The sequence below is a fragment of the Rhipicephalus microplus genome, chromosome X (genome assembly GCF_043290135.1).
Source record: "Rhipicephalus microplus isolate Deutch F79 chromosome X, USDA_Rmic, whole genome shotgun sequence".
In the NCBI taxonomy this organism is placed as follows: Eukaryota; Metazoa; Arthropoda; class Arachnida; order Ixodida; family Ixodidae; genus Rhipicephalus; species Rhipicephalus microplus.
Window position 1 is genome coordinate 112,331,415 of NC_134710.1, and position 18,105 is coordinate 112,349,519.

The 18,105-nt window shown below is 44.9% G+C and overlaps 1 protein-coding gene across 1 annotated transcript in view; it reads right to left on the reverse strand.

Annotated features, from left to right (window-relative positions):
* Positions 1-16,515, reverse strand: part of LOC119176332 (uncharacterized) — a 114,123-nt gene extending 97,608 nt beyond the window's left edge. Inside the window, exon 1 of the mRNA XM_037427558.2 lies at positions 16,363-16,515. The gene's annotated coding sequence lies outside the window, so the exon portion shown is untranslated. The remainder of the gene's footprint in view (positions 1-16,362) is intronic.
* Between the last annotated feature and the right edge of the window lie 1,590 nt (positions 16,516-18,105).

An 18,105-nucleotide genomic window follows, 5' to 3' on the forward strand; every position in this document is an offset into this window, starting at 1 on the left:
TTACAGAAGGGAACAGGACCAAAGACCATTTAAGGTCGTGCACGAAACGCCAAGCGTGTGGGGTATAAACCAGAAAAGACGGTGCATGTCGTGGCAGAAGTATACGCATGCTGTTAAAGTGGAAATCTTCAAAAAAGGCTCCGCAACAATTTTTCATGTAATCATCGAGTATAGTTTTATAAAGAAAAAGCCCATTGCCTCGCGAATAGACTGCCGCGATTTTTTCCCGAATCCGAAGTACGAGCGGAGTTACAGCAATTTGTCGCATGCTATCAAGCACTTTTCTCTCATTTTCGTATCAGTGAGCGCGCTCACGACTACGCAGAGACGGGGACAAGAAGATGCGTCCGTCCGTCACAGCGGGGGTCACAATAATGATGATGATGAGGATGGCAGCTATGTAGGACTCACACCCATTCAGGGAGATTGGCCAAGAAGCAAATAATTTATGAGTAAAAGTGATCACATAAGAATCACGTGACTAGTGAATTATACTATAGTTAGAATGAATTTATCATACATGTCTAAGCATATTGTGATGGGTGGGCCTTCAAAACACCCACTCGTTGCACAAGTCACATGATTTGACTCCTGGCGTGATTCTATGCTTCCGCCACGGAATATTACGTGCGTTAAGGAGGTTATTCTTCACATTTGTCGTTCATATGCAGATTTTTTTTTAAGCTGTTTCAAGCAGAAGTGTGGCTCTATGGCAGAAAACCTGCTCACCGCGCCGACGGCATGGCCTGGGTTCTATACTCCCTCGAGCCATTTTATTATTTATTTTCTTTGAATCTTTTTCAATTCTTCGATGACAAGCAAGATGATGATTTTTCGCACGTAACCCATGATGCCGAACCCGACATCATAATGTCTGCGAAGCGAATCCTTAAACGCTATCACATTAACACAAGATAATCACTGTCAGTAAGAAAAACAGAAGAAACAGGTTGGATTGATGGGGAAGGGAATCGCGTGAAGGCGAGGCTGCAAGTTAGGTGTCAGACGAGATTTACGGAGTTTGCGTGGATAACGTGGTCGCAGCAAGGACAGGACCGGCGTTTAGTTCAATAAACAAGGGAGAGGCCTTTACCCTGCAGTGGACTTGGCTAGGCTGTTGCTGCTACTGATGATGATGATGTATGTATGTATGTATGTATGTATGTATGTATGTATGTATGTATGTATGTATGTATGTATGTATGTATGTATGTATGTATGTATGTATGTATGTATGTATGTATGTATGTATGTATATAAATGGTCCCCACTCACATGCCAGCCTGCTACGTTCTCATGCCGAAGCGCACATACGGCTGGGAGGCCGGAACAGATCAGCATACTCCACGACACAATAGTTAAGACGCCGAAAGCTCGCGTTAGAAAGATAAATTGACGTTCCTCGGTGCAACACGTGCTCCTACGCTTAGTGCCAAGCGTGCCAAGAAAGCAGATGAACCAACGCGGCCAGCAACGCAAGTCGCCTTGCAAGCCTCCGCGCGCCCAGCAGGGGTGCAGATGCTCTTCTCGCAAGAGCGCAGCAGCGTGCATGCCGCCGCAGTCTCGCATAGGTTCATTAGTCTTGTCTGTAGTAACTTTCAAAAGAGACGTCATATATACTTGCGCGATGTAGCAGTGTATCTATAGCCCGTGGTTTTGTCTCATGCAAATAAGAGCTATTCCATAGTTCATTTTCGTAGAAGGGAGAGGAAAAAAAAAAAGAGGAATCGTTGTTTCTTCTACAGCGGCGCTATTGACGGAATTCCTATACGATGTTCTGTCTCACCTCAAGCTATAAGCCGTATAAAAGTCAGAAGTTCGATATCAAATATGCGGTCTGACCACTGAGTGGAACTGCAGAGCTCTGGGGCAACATGCATAAATTACGTGGCACTTCCTGAATTCAAGTATCCGCCGAATCCTTAGTGCGCGCACTAACTGCAAATATTATTTCAATCAAGAGAACGCGTTAAAAGTGTTTTTTTTTTCATTATCATTATCACATTGAGAAATATCGGTTCACGTGCTTCTTTCTCTCTTTTACCGCTTACCACCCGTATATTATGTCATATATAGTACACGTACAAGTTGGCTTTCTCTGCCCACTAAATCATTACTGTTAGGCAGCAAAAGTGCGTCACACACGTCGTGTCCACTATATTGAAACATTGGACGCAGCAGCTGCGTTTGTACCGTGCATGTCTACTGGATACACTCGACGTACTGTACACATTCGATATCCGTAACGGATTAATGCTACTCATCAAGAAGAATTGTGGACCACCACTTATAAATCACGACATTCTCATCCTGTCCTTCTCGAGCAGCATGTAATACTCCAATCTGGCGCACAGTTGAGAGCTACACGCATAACTAAATATTGCATCAAGCTTGAAGTCGGTTGAGGCACTCAGCAACGCAAGTTCATATTCGTATTTGTTTTGTGAAGAACGTGATGTTTTTTTTTTTCACTCACTGACTCATGAAAGACGTTACATTGCGCAAAACAATGAGATAGGTTCGGCCGCCATAACACTACACAAAAGATAACATGATCATTTCTTGTTTATGTCATCCTTTCATAACTAGTTCCGCTATCATTATCAGTGAACTTGTCGATATACGTAAAAACATCTCAGCAAAATGTAATGCTGCGAACGTGATACCTCGCTGATTCAAAAAAAAAAAAAAATCAGGCTGACAGCCTCTGCTGCTTGAAAGCACGGCCAAGAACATGCGACGAAAAAAATGAGAACACGAACGCGTCATCATTTTGGTGCTTTTCAAGGCGCGCACATGAACGCTTTCACGCCAAATTAAACTTCGCCGACCCGCGTTCTTCCACCTATTAACCTTGTCATTTTCATTGCCTTTCCAACAGCCACGTTGGCGCTAAGTAGGAGCATGTGCAAGCCCGTGTACTTCCGCAAGTTGTGCGCTTACTTTCGAGGCGTAGTGTAATTGAATCACGCCCTACGCTGTTCACGACGGGCGGCTGCCATGCTTTCGCCTCCTCCCGCACGACGGCGGTGCGTTAGCCAGAACGGCGCAGCAGCAGCACCGGAGGCGCCGCGCGAGGTGTAAAGCGCGGCTTGCAAGCCGTGCCTGCTCCCCCCCTCCTCACCCAAATACATGGGCGTTTCGGTTCGAGCGAAGGCGGGCCGATTTTGGGCGCCGCTGTGACATAGCTCGTTAACGTCAGTCCCTGCGCTAGGAAGAAACCATGACGGGCTGAGAAAAACGAGAGAGAGAAAGAGAAAAAGACAGCGACATTGAGCTCGTTAGGGGGGGCAGCATCGGCGGGAAACAACGCAGAAATGGGAAGGGAAAAAGGGAAGGGGCAGAGGAAGGCGAAACAAAAGAGGTGACATGAGGTTGCAGGCAGGAAACAAGATAAAGAGAAAGACAGAGCAGCGGCGAAAAATTGAACGCGAGAGAAAAGCCCGCAACACAAAAGCGTCGCGGCGACGCGAGTGGCTGCTCGACAGCGCTGGCCCTTTGCCAGGCGCGAGCGCTAGATTAGCGTTATACACGGTGCGCGCGCATATCATTTTTGCCCCCCCGAGACAAACTTATAAACACGCCTACAGGTGTCGGGAACGCGGCGGCTAGCTCGCTTGACTTCAATATAGCGTCGCGGCTTGTTTCAGCCAAGACAATATGCTCGGTCGAGAGGCTCGGCGTGTGCGACGCAGCTGCGGGCAGGCACGCGGGTTTATTAACGACGGAAATAAGAAAAACGAAGAGGCAAGACGGGAAAAACAATAACACCAAACGAGGGGACACACGAGTTCATCACATCTGAAATCAAAAGGGAACTCGCAACAGACGCGCGATCCTTACCTCATGAAGCACGAAATAAAGACGCGTTCGTATCCTCGGAGCTAACCTCGTCATTGTCTGCGACATCCTAATTGAACATCGGGTCATGTGCAACTGTGGCGGAGCATCAACACATAAGCGATAGGCTGGCGGAAACCCTCCCTGAGACACTTTCAGCTTAGCAGTATTACATGCGTTTGTTCCAGTGAACACATTGATATAGATCGATCAAGCATTCGTATACACTCGATGGCTGTATACCGCGAAATGTGTACCATGCGAAACACACACACACACACACACACACACACACACACACACACACACACACACACACACACACACACACACACACACACACACACACACACACACTCACTCACTCTTTCTCTTTACTTTCGATGGAGGCGAAAATGCTGTAGGCCCGTGTGCCCAGATTTGGGTGCACGTTAAAGAACCCCAGGTGGTCAAAATTTCCGGAGCCCTCCACTACGGCGTCTCTCAATCATATGGTGGTTTTGGGACGTTAAACCCCACATATCAATCAATCTCTCTCTTTCTCACGCACACACACAAACGCACGCGCACAGTATTTTGTCCCTATAGAGCCGCAACAATACCAACAGCACAAAAAGCTCTAATGCCAACGCTGCGATGAAACAAAGCTACTCTTCAATGCCTTGGAAACTTGCCTATCTGCTCTGAAAACTCGCCTATGTGGCATGCTTATGCAGGGGGCGATGACTCGAGCGTGAACACCTATACCTCTATTCTACTCTCTTTCTAAGCTCAGCTCCGACTGACTGACAGCTGCGACTTCGGCCCTTATATGAGCCTCGTTTCAGTCTGCCTGTAGGACTTACGCTGCTGCGTCGCGCTGCCATTCTGCATAATCTTTCTGTTACCGAGCGTGACAGACGCTACGGCTGAAAACAACTCGAGCATGTGTAAGCCAACTTCAGGACGTTAGCGTCGCGTTTCACGTCTTTCGTAACTGCAGTTTACTTGCTGGATATTCGGCACTCGTTTTCACGTGATATAGACACTACAAAGTCCAGTTCGATCGCTTTTCTTCACCGTCAATTCACACAGTTAACTGTACTGCCGTAAATATGCTGAATTTATCTGGAAGGCAATGTATACGCTCTGTGTCAATAGAATAGAAGACGAAGTCATTTGTTAGCTCATCTGCCTGTGAACACATTGCGGGGATAACAAAAAAAGAAAAAGACTCGTACAACACATGTAACATAGGCGCTCTTCGTGGTCACAAAAAAACGAATAAATAAATAAAAGCCCCGCACAAAATTTACTACAAGTTAGTACTCCTGTAATCAGGTTGCAAAAGAAAAAAGCGTTGAGAAACTATAGCTGCTTTAATTAATTTTTGTATCTTCACTCCACTGTACACTGAAAAGGGCCTTGCGTTCATCAGGGTGGAGAAACTGGACCTGTCTAAAACTATTCAAATGCCTTTCAGGAACACAACATCACTTCTAAGCTATATCCACAGCTATGTACAGCTTGAGTGGGCCAGTATGTATGTTGCAGTGGCGTGTGGTATGAGTCTATAGGTTGAAGGAGTTGACATTATGATGCAACAAAGCGTCTTATTTAGCCATATAGAGTCTCTTTGTGCTATACAGGTTTGTGCCTATACTTATGTTTGCTTTCGCAGTAACACAAAAAGAACATTTCACTACAGAAGGTGAAGACAAATAAACGTTATTGAAAAAAAAAAACGGAAAGTCATGGTGTGCTATGACACTCTATCTATAGATTCTAGGGCATCGCAGTGTATTATGTACTAATATTTTCGTATTATAATTTTATACCAATAATTCTTGTGCACACTCTTCGCTAACGTGGTTCCTTATTTTTATTACGCCCAATCGCACACATATCTGTCTTGTGGATTATGTGTTTATTCTGAACGAAAGGAATCGGAATCGTAACTACATTCCCGCAGTGCTGAACAAAACAAATGCAGGCTTTGCTTGGTGTCCACAATTCTTTATCGAGGGCTTTAAACGAACGTCTCGTGAAACTCTTGTGTTCAGTTTCTGACCTTTTTGATTATTGACTCGCACCATCAAAAAGTTGCCGTAGTTTTTCGACAATTCGCTGGTACCGCCCAGCGCGGAAAACGACAAATTTGCACTTGAGCACAAGTGTATGGCTTGAACACGACGTCTTTCACGTAACTTGTTTTTTTTTTTGTATACAGCACGGGAAATATAATGTGCCTGCATTTGACTGAGCTATCTTGTATTTCGATAGTACTTGTCGAAATGCTTATTGCGTTTAATGGCTGTTCTCTGCTGCGCAGTTTTAAACATCTGCGTGTATTAGTATGTCGCAGTAATTTCACGTGCTCATCGTTTTACTCGTCTATTCCACCTCTGCCTCAGTGTGTTGTTATTGATTACAGTGTTGTGTGTGTCCTATGTTAGTATACTGTGTATTTGTTGTGTTCTTTTCTGTCATGCAGAGGGCGAAATCACCAATTTAGTTAAGGCGACCAAGTGCAGTAGTCTTTACCGGATGCTCCTGTCCTTGAAATGAAAAAAAAAAAATACAGCCACTGAACTGAATAAGAATGCACAGGATGTGCTTTTCGTAAGCGATATATAGCGATTTAGAACACGGCCGAACAAGCGATACTCTTTTGTATGTGTTTGTTTATTCACTTACTCACTTATTCTGTTATTTAATTTGTATGTATTTAGCAATCGCACTTATCACCACAGAAGGGCACTGCATAAGTGAGTGAAATCGCATTTATACAGCCCCGCACGAAAACTTGAGGCATGCCTCTGCATCTTGAACACAGCGAGACATCACGAAAAGATCGATCGCGACATATCCGAAATATCGCAGTAATTCATATCTCTGCCAATAAATATACCAGCCATATTAAGCTATTGTATACGCTTTTGACTCTTATTCTATGCGCTCGCACTGCGTTCCTAATGGCAGTAATTCGAAACATATAAAAACACTATGTATACGAATATAGGCATGAAACAAAGAGCCTCGAGCTGTATCCTGATGGTTGTTTGCCTAATTAGCTCACACTTGGCACTTTCAGCAGTAAACGTGCGCCTGTATAACAGCTACCCTGCTCTGGTTGACCAACCTTATCGTTTTCTTATAATGTATCTCTGTTGTGGCGATCCGTTGACGCTAACGCAAAGTCTGACGTCGAAAACCCGGACCGAAAACCCGCACACAAACTGCATTTCTTCGCATAATTATGAATAGTGAAGCAACGTACCGCACTGAGTCCGTCCATGCACTATTAGGATGGAAGTCAACAGACAGACATACACAGTGCATGGAGTAGCAATTGTATAAGCAGGCATGTGGCAGCTCCTGGATGCATTGACAGGCAGCTTGTGCGTGCTAATAGTCAGACACCACAAAAAAAATATTTTTTTTTAACCTGTATAGCCGAGAACTTTCAATCACCCTCATGGATTCCCACCGTTTTCTCCTCGTTTTCCTTTTTTTTTTCAGCTAACGACGAATTCTGTACAGGCAGCACTAATAGAAGAAAGAAGGTGCCATACCGAAAGCAGCATGTCATGTGTGCTTTCTCTTTGCCGTTTCTGTCATTTGTCGGCTGAATTCGTCGTGTCGTGCATCCACAGAGCAGCATATGGGATTTCTGTTCTGGCAGCAAGTTATTCGCAGGAGAACAGGTTACAGAAACAATTACCCTAAAAGCATATTTGTCAATGGTGCAGCTTCAACTTAGACGCTCGTATACGTGCGGTTGTCATTGCCTGTGTGACAGCACTTGATGTTGAATTCAACAAGAAAAGGAAAGTATGCATTGCGCAAACTCATTTAGGCTTAATTATATATCAAGAATTGTTTATTTTAGTAAATAGGTGTACAAGGCTATATGCAGCCTTTTCGAACTATATAGTTTACCTAACCTATCGCCTAGAACGGTGCGCAAAGAAAAGGAAAATTTAAAAAAATCGGGGGGGGGGGGGGGGCGGCATAGGGAGACGAAATGAACAAGATATATTAGCGCTTCTTTCTTGCTGATTCACTTGATTCTACTGTACGAGCTTAGGTGTGAGAAGAACCAGCGAAAACTCACAATAAAGGCGAAGAAGGCACATTCGTTTAGGCACATTTATTCATAAATGCGCGCTCCTTCGTTGTCCTTGTCTTAGTTTTCGCTGGTTTTTCTCGCATCTATAGACTTGAACCAACCGGTTCAACTTTTCACGCTTCTCACTATATAATTACAAGCATATAAGTCAGTCACAGGCGTCCATTCCGAAAATATGTTTGATCTCTATTTATATGTATTATTAATCATATCGACGAGCAACAACCACATCTTTGTGGGAACACAACAGCCGGGCATGAAACATGTGCCTTAATTTTTGCGTTGTGTGCGCTTGCCTCTGTACAGCATTACAACACAAAACATTTAGGCGCTGTGGCTTTGGTATTTTTCAAAGGCAGCTGGTGACATTGACGTATACGTCAATGTCACCAGCTGCCTCCATTTTAATGTAAACGTAGGCTGATAAAACTTGTTTCTCTAGAAGTGTTACAAAGCCCTAAAAGTTCAGACATTTATTTAATAAACCCTTGCATAAAACTAAGCATTCCATTAGAGTTAAGATTAAATAGGATATTTGAGACATTGTCTTGGTACAGCATTTACGCGACACTTCCAAACACAGGATAAAACGTGCGCCTCTAGTACCGAGTGTCCCTGCGGCCACCCTGACAAAGATGTACGCCACCTGCTTCTCGAGTGCCCGAACTATGAGACACAAACAAAAGTATTACGGGCAAGTTTGCAGCTTTTAGATAGGAGGCCTTTAACAATGACGAAAATACTATAAGTCCATGGTCATCTGAAGGTATATATTCGTTACAGAACAGAGCGCTTGTCGCCTTCAAGAAGTTTCTTGAAGAATCAAATATTTTATAATAATATTGACTAACCGTATGCGATGTCGCCTTCATGCTAAATAAAACGTGTAGTACGTAGATAGCGTGTTTCATATGTTCAATCATTTGTCTCTGTGTGAATAACTGACCTTGTGTGTGGAACTTGTGTACATAGGAACCCATTAGCCATATCTGAACTGACCTCTGACGTTTGGCTATTGTGTACTTCCACATTGTACGTGGCACTGTCTTGCATTTTGTGCTCTTGTTGTTTACCTTACGGCGTATCTTGCTATTAAGAGAAAATTAGTTGGCGGTACAACAATAATGGCACCAACATCTCCTATTTCACTATTTCAATAAAAAAGAAAGATGAACGACGATATAGTTTCATGCAGATTGCGAATCAGAGAAGCTACTTAGTTGGATCCTCAGTGTTACGCGCAGAAAGCCTCGCATTGTTTTGTCTCGTATCGAATGGTCTAAAAATATAATCCGCGCAGGAGGTATCAACCTCACAAGAAAATAAAGCACTCTTCATTGTCGATTTGATCTCATCACTTCTGAAAGATGTATTGGACAAATAAGCGAAAACACGCGACTCTTCTTCATGCTACTTTTTTAATTACTGTTTGCTTTTAAAAACAGTACAGATTCATTTACATTTGCTCACTACATTTGCATAGTTTATAGACTAGAAAAAAGGCGTGGCTTCAGCTACAAGCGGTATTTTGCCTTCCTGGTATTCTTCTCCATTTAATGTACTTGTATCAACGTCTCATTAGCACGTTTATTACTGCTTCCGTCAAGTGATTTGAGCGCTAAAATGAATGTAAAGAGAGAGATAAAAAGATGTCGGTCGACTTTCACTACACGGCATAAATGGGCAACCCACATGCCTGCTATCTAGCGAGAGCATCACCCAGTACATTAATGATATGTGGGGTTTAACGTCCCAAAACCACCATATATGATTATGAGAGACGCCGTAATGGAGGGTTCCGGAAACTTCGACCACCTGGGGTTCTTTAACGTGCACCCAAATCTGAGCACACGGGCCTATAGAATTTCCGCCTCCATCGGAAATGCAGCCGCCGCAGCCGGGATTCGATCCCGCGACCTGCGGATCAGCAACCGAGTACCTTAGTCACTAGACCACCGCGGCGGGGCACCCAGTACGATAAAGAAATCAAAATGCGAGTGTACGTTCCTTACTGGAAACCACGGATTGGAACTCCTGGTAGACATATAGAGTAATTTCAAATAGACAAGGTCAGCAGTGGATTTGTTTCTTGCCTACCTTTACTCTGTTTTGTTTATGTTGTTTAGGTGAATTTAATAAGTGTGTGTCACTTATGTCTCTAACAGGTCAAGGCACGCCTAATTAAATGGGAAAAAAAATGTCTAAAGGGGCTACCTGAAAAGAAATAACCTACGGCTGAAACTTTGCGAGCCCGATTTTGAAATTCATGCTCAGGCTTTACGTTTTTCTTTTTTTTCTTTTGCTTTCTTGAGATTTCTTACTTTACTTTTTCTATTCATTTTAAACTGCTGACAAAGAACTGGCATGTCTGCAATGTATACCGGCACCGCCGACCTATAAGCCTAAATTAAATTAGAAAGTACGAAGTTTCGCATATATAGCGATGAGGCCTGTGCACTTTCTTAATTTTCTCATGTGCACTTATCAAAGTTCCTGATGCATTCAACAATTTCAAATACTGCCCATTGATTGACTGTTACACAGGCGAGTGCCCATGTTTCCGATTCACAAAAGTGGCATACGCACACCCGTTCAACAAGAAGAAAGGTACGACACTGTTTTCTACAGGGATTCATTTAACGCATGCACTGCAGCGCAAACACGTGAAAGATCCCGAGGACGTTAGCGCATGCATGTCAAATGAATTTCACCGCTTGCAAACTATAGCTGTAAACACGTCCACTACGCGTTCAACAAACAAGCCCAGGAAAGTATAACGAGAATATGATAATGGATATGCTACAGTTAAGGTATAGATTTGCTTGATAATCCTTAAAGCGAATACGAGCATATAGATACGTTTAATAAGGCATTCCATGTTCATGCCAACTGACCCAACACACATATTTTATGCTGGTAATATAACTGAGATTCTAACCCGATGTGCTGAATTTTGTCAACTACATTTCCTCACAATTCTCACAAGTAATTCGCTAAATAGCATTCCAGTGTTCACTGCGTGTATGACGAGCATATCTGCGTAAAATACCTTTTCTGATGTTACTGTTGGTTACGTTTTCTGCCCCTCTATGTAAGCAATGCCTCCATGACGATGTAGCTTTGCCGTGAATAAGTAAAATATTGCCCGCTCTGAAACGTATGCTCTGGGAAAGAATATAGACGACTGAAACACAATGTACAACTCGAAATGCCCGAAAGAATACATGACAGCACCAAGTAAGTCGTACACAGCGCGCAACGAGCGGGTCAAATTCCTTCGTTCATAATTGACTCAAGGCATCACTAATCCAGGATGCACACCACTCGCTATATCTGTGCTTCTTCCGTATACACACAAACAAAATAAAATGGGGGACGGGGTCCGGGGCAGTGCAAGTATACGTATTTATCTATATTTTTTGTTACGCTCGTTATATTGTAAACTATTTCGGCTATAGTTTCAATATAAAACTGAAAGCCAACCGAGAAGTGTTTAATATATAATGTAATCCGCCACGGTGGTGCATGAGGTCGGGGTGCTCAGCCGTTGACTCGAAAGATGCGGGTTCGTTTCCGGCCGCGGCCGTCGCATTTCGAAGGAGGCGAAATGCTTTAGATGCCGGAGCCCATCCCGGCGTGCCTCATAATGGCATTGCGGCACGTAAACATCCAGATGTTATGCTTAATGATGCATAAAAAAGCTTCTCAATCAAAGGCTTACAATGCTTTGCACAACTCAGAATGTTTCCTTCGCGTACATAGCACTCTATTCAGCGTCCCTTCTCACCGTTTAAATGATTTTCCCACTACGCGACACAAGCATGCAGAGATTATAATACTATAAAAAGCGGCAGCAGAAAGTCAGTGTCGCTATGTGGACACACTCCTGTTGAGGCCTTGTATAGCATTTTCTCGCCCAGATGACAGCCGTCAAAATGCGTAGCATCGGGTGCTGTCAAAAAATAAAATGGACAGAAACTATATATATGAACGCCGTATACCTTATCGGGTGGTGCCCCCCGCACATACTACGTGTACGCTCCTGACCGGAAATATTTTGCAGCATCGCATCGCCACGCCTGCCAGGTGTTATGGGGATCATGTCGTTAGCGTCTCTCACGCTTTATTTCTTCTTGGATTTTTTTTTCTTTCAGCCACGAGATTGCAGAGGGCACTTTGCAGCTTTGCGCGTGATGTCGTCGAAGCTTTTGTTTTGTAGATAAATTGGGCACAAACTTCATGCGTTTTCCTGTTTGAGGTCTCGTACAGACTTTCGAAACACGGATAAACAGCTGTTTTGTAGCAGACGATGCTTCGTGGCGCTGCTGAATAATTTCGTTCGAGGGCAAGCCAATGCCCTGCTTCCAGCTCAACAAACCGCCAAACGAATCAAACAAGCGGAGTAAACCAAGCGCACTCTTGCATCAGCTACTCTCCTGAGGTAACTTCGGATCTCACTTTAAACTTTGATTCAAAATAGAAACGCGATAATTGAACACGTAATAGATAATCTGCAAACTTGTCTGTGTGTCTGTGATGTGCGCAAGGTTTTCGTGTTTTGTCGCCCGCTAAACAGAGTTTTTCGCTTTTTAGGATGATCTTCGTTATACGCACATACTCTACAGATTCTTTTGTTGCACTATGTGAGCTATATACTAGCACGATTTCGCTAAGTTAACACGTATTGACGTAATAGTATACCTCTTCACATCCTTAAACAAATAATTTCGCGCTTGTCAGTTGCGAACACTTTGTCCATTCATATGATTCGTTTTGCCGCTATAACTATATAACATGAAGCCGGCACACACATATGCCCGAATGCGGTGCATGCAGTCGTTCAGTTTTGAGGTTGTTAATGTCCGTTCGGAAACCTATATACAGTGGAGTAACTACGTCGGTGGCCTGGCAGATTCATTATGCGTTCGTGTTATTGCATCACGAATATCGGCATCTGAACCCCCCCCCCCCACCCTTTGTTTTCCAGCAAATATGACGCAGAACTCGTCGTTTAAATAGACGACCTTCTGCCGGGGAATGTCATACCAGTGCGTACACATGTTACGGACGTAATAACAGCTGTTCCCCATAGTGCTCGCACATGTACATGTCGCTAGCCATCTGTACAGCATTTGTTAATTTGTCCCGGACCCAGACATGGATATTATGCTCGATATAACTAAAAAATATGGTAAAAAATTGAACAGGCTCTGTTTCTGTGCTCCACGAAAGACCACGCGTGCTTTGCCGCTCAACGTCAGTATACGCAACAGCAGAAGTGAACTATATTCGCAAACAAAAATGGGAAATTAACGGAGACATGCGGCCAGAACGCTAACATTATTGTTACTGCAGACTGCAATTATACTCCCCTTCCATCCTTCACCGGGTCGTCTATATTGCCAAAAAAGTCAGAAAGGACATAGTTAATGTTAGTCGATAAGCTTTAGGAGTATAGTAACGGTACGAACATCTGTACATAGATGGCGTGCTCTAAGGTGGGCACGGTCTTGTGGTAAATCGAGCCCACAGCCTATACGTCACGCATATTTTGTAAACTACGCTCAAAACAAGTATCAGGCATGTTCATGTGTGCGTTTCCACATACGTTAGTTCTCAAGTTGCTGTACAAGAACGGATACATGAGATGTGGACGCAAACGTGTAATAAACAATGCTACTACGCAAAATGTACATGCACGTAACTGTTTTTCAAAAATTCGGTAGACATAATGTGATATTTCAGAGTAATGTGAGAGTAAGCTGGTGATCTCTCATAAAGCCCTTATACTTTAAAATGGTTCTCAAAGACTTCGACGATAAGAGGAAGTATGCGGAACTCTTTCCTTTTAAGCAGTTGAAATCCCCCCCCCCCCTCTGAAACTCACATAATGATGCTGGTTAAACCTGTAGTCAAATTAATTGGTTTATGTCAGTATAGGATCGTTCACATTGGCCGCTTCTTTTACTTTATAACAAACGTTTTAAGTGTAGTCCTGCAAGTGTTTTGCGCATTCATTTTCAGAGGACGTAATGCGGCGCATGTTAATTATTCTACGCCTGCAGTCGTGGTGTACCTACATCAACTAGGTTTGGTTTACATCAACGAACACTGAATTGAATTGGGTTGTTATTGACAGTGTATATATGTGCGTTATGGAAAAGCATTACGTCTCAGATGTATGCGTACCAGTGAACTGCATGAGAGTCGGATATATGTTTACGCCGAAAACTCACAAACGATGCTCTTGCAAACGTATCGACACGCCATTCAAACTGACAACATGGTATGGTGGTTTGGGGACGTTAAACCCCACATATCAATCAATCAACTGACAACATGATAGTTACGTGGAGATATCTTGCATGCGCCACGCAGATTCATATTTACCTCCAAAGTATTCAACACATGACACTATTCGAAACACAAACGTGGTTACGATGCAGACACAATTCATTATCACGCATCTGTGGGAGTAATTCCGGTCTACCTGTAGAATGTGGTTGTGCGTGTCGTTCCACAATACTAAAGTTAGATTCTTTATGTGTTGCACTCTTCTCAACGCGGTAACTGAGCAGTTTACTTCGCATCTGTCACATGTTTGTTTGTCACCACAGGCTCTGCTCCACGCTATACATGTTTGCTGCTTTGTCACATGTATGTGTGTTGCTACAGGCTCTGCTTCACACTATACTACTCAAACATGTGTACTTTGTTGCGAATGGTATGTTTAACTACATATATAGTGCAGTAAGGAGTAAAAGAAATTGGGATGAGAGAATTCTAATATTGGTAGTTCTTTGAAAGAAACTGCAAACAAGAAACACAAAGAACTGCTCTTTCGTGTGAGGCCTGATATTCGAATCGGGATGAGAATACTAAAAACATTTTGGCACATGCAAAACGCAACTGAGCATTGCACTGTTTGACATTAATTCCAACGTGTGAAAAGTCTGTGTTCACTTAGATACTGTGCACACAATCTTTACAGAAATGAACACCTTGATGACCTCGGTGAAAGTGGTTCGGATTACATGATGAATAACAATCGTGACAAGAAACTAGGATTATAAACGGTAAGCTTACTGTTATTTGATTCTCTGTACAGAGACGAGCGCTAAACTTAGTACTTCCAGTACTAAAGTTTCCGAGTTCACGCTGTTAACTGATATCCGAGGACAATCGGTCCATATGCACGGCTTCAGAACTTTGACATTTCGTTCTCGACAGAGCGCGAGAAAAGGTATACGCGTCTGATCTCGTCAGCAGTAAATCAAGAAACGTTTGAGGAACTGTCATGATCACACTGTCATGTCTGCCAAGCATTAGGACATCACTGCTCAAGCGCTGAACAGAGCTGTCGACGGTACTCCTGCATGCTGATTTATACTTTTCGCACGTATTTTTTAATTTTTTTTTGGCGTCACAGACTTCAATAAGAGGGTGAGATAAGGACGTCCGGTGCTTGTTACTTCGTGACATGTTGACGCTTACTACAATCCGTGAAAACCACATTTTTGTGTAAACTTACAAGAACCCACACAGACATCAACAAGCACGGCACCGAAGAATGCGAGATATAGACATGTCATTTTCTCCTGGTCTATCTTGGCTTCCACATTAGCAGCACATAAGAATACCAGTCATACTGTTACAACATATTAAAGAGCATCTGAATCATGGAAGTCACATGAGAATGCGCACTGGTGTTACTTATATAACTTATTTCCACCACAAATTTCGAAACATAATGCCACTTAATGAGTGAACAAGCCAAGATAACCATATAAGCACTCGAATATGGGTCACTGATTAGGAGAGCTTCCCACGTGGGCCACTTAATCTAAGAGGGAGCGTGCGCTTCGTCAAGCGCAACCGCCATGCAACGGATCTTTGCGAAGGGCACGCTGATATCACGCAGTATGCCACAGAGAGTCACGGGCAACACAGTTTCATGCGCGCACGCCTCGGGCAAACATGACAGGTAGGGAATAACCTAGAAATGACACATGTCTACCAACATCGGTTAGGCTTTGCACGGTAATCACAATCACGTGGCAGTATATCCACATTCCTCCAACGCCTTCTAAACCGCTTACGACCACGCTTGTCCAGCCCTAATCACACACACTGAAATGCATCATCTGATGCCGACGAGGCAGACAGCGGCTCGAAAGAAGCGCTGTTTACACGCCGGCTGGCACGTCGCGTTGCGAGCGCGTTCGCGAGCAGCGACAACGGTCGACAAGCGCCCGAGGGGCAGCGAAAACGAGGCCGAGCGGGCACTTGATCGCACGTCGTCGCCAAGACACTGCGGCTGCATACGCACTGCTATTTTGGCGACCGAAATAGCAGCGTGCAGGCTGCTGCTGTCCACGTGGAGGCCCAGGTAGGTAGCGCCGTCGGCCTACCTGGCAGTCGACGCTGGTCCGCGCCGCGGTTCAGGCAGCGGGCAATCCAGGGAGGGCCATGGCCTGTCGTCTCGGGGTCGGTCTGGCACACGCGTGCACACGCCACACGCACGCGCACAGAGAAACGCGGCCGCTGGGCGCGCTGTGCAGTCTCCCGATCTCGTCTGACGAGCGCGCTCCCTCTCCCCTGCGGCCAGTTCGCGGCCCAGCCGCGGGGCGGCGGCGCGGCGCGGCGTCGGGCCAATGGCAGCGCGCGGCCGCCCGGCGCGGCCAGCAGCGCAGGCCTCCGCGCCGCTCAACTCCGCCTCGCCGGCGGCCCCGGCCCGCGCTTTGTGCGCAACTCCGCCTCGGCCTCCGCGCCCGCCCGCCGACGCTCAGTTGGCGCCGGTCGCGGTGTAACTATTATCCCGGCACTAGTCTGGCAAGTAATAATAATACAAGGGGCCGGCCCCGGAGCAGCCCCGCAAGAGAGAGGGCAACAAATTAGCATCGCTGTCGACAAGCCGCGCCAACATCGGTACGCAGTTGTCAAAAACCGATCCTGGCTGTCCTCCTCCTCCAAGGCTCCTTTTTGTTACTGCCTCCACGGTTAAACACCAACCGCCGAGAGGGCATCCGCGACCTGTGTTCGGGGGCTGTCGCGCACAAAGGGGGACTTTTCTCCCGGGGGCTAGCTCGAGCCCCTGTCCTGGGGTTTGCTCCCCGTGACGGGGGTTTCCCTGTTTATACCAGCAGTGTGCTGCCAACTTGTGCAAATACCTTAGGTCTCAGCCGCGACGCCTTTGTGTGCTCATGGACCCCGTGGTACACGCGGGTGCTAGCACCACTGTCGTCCTCTCCTCCGACAAAGCCAAGATAACTCGGCAGCTCGTCTACATGGGCTCCCCATGTGTACACGCCAACCGCTGCTGCCTGGGAGCGTTTTCGGTCGGCCAGATGCCCTTTTTCCATGCACGCACCGCTCTGTCGCAGGATGAAAAGCAGCCCCTAATAAAACGCAGCCTCGGCTCCTGTTTCCATGGTCTTCAGTTTCCCTTTCGGATTACGTCGAGGCGTGCGCGCTGCCCTCATTCTTCTTTATTTCTTCACATTTGTTCTGGAGCTTTCCTAGAGAACATGGCGCCTACATTTGTCGAGAGCGGACATCCTGAGAGAGCATATGAAAGAAGTATACATACGTTTCAGGAGCTGATAGAGGAGACATGTTGAGTTTGTTCTTATTGATTCTTCCGTAGTGGTCAGAAACTAGCTGATTCACCTTTCCGTCATGGAAAAGGACAGAAAAATAAATGAAAGACAAGAAGATTAACCGGAGGAGACCTCGTGGTGTCCCCTTCGCCCATCCTCTACTTAAAAAAAGAGAAGAGAGGCGGGAAAGAATGTTCTGGGACAGATTAATTACCGCAGGTACTCACATCTTCTGAGGTGATACACTTCAACTGCGTTAGTATATGATGTAATAAGTAAACAGATGGGGAAATGCGCTAGACGATACGTCTTCATAATGAATTCTCAAACACGCACACGAAAAAGAAATCTAGAAGGAAACAACCTTCAATTGAAATGCAAACTCCACATATCAGTTCTTCGCATGCTTGAAAGTAATGCTGTATATAGAACCCTCTCCCCACCCACCATGCACTTTTTCTTTAGAATCGTAGGTTTTTAGTAGGATACCGCGCCTACATAAAGCCATGTGCAAAGTTTCATTCTCAGAGTCTTTTATCGTGCTGTCGCTCATAT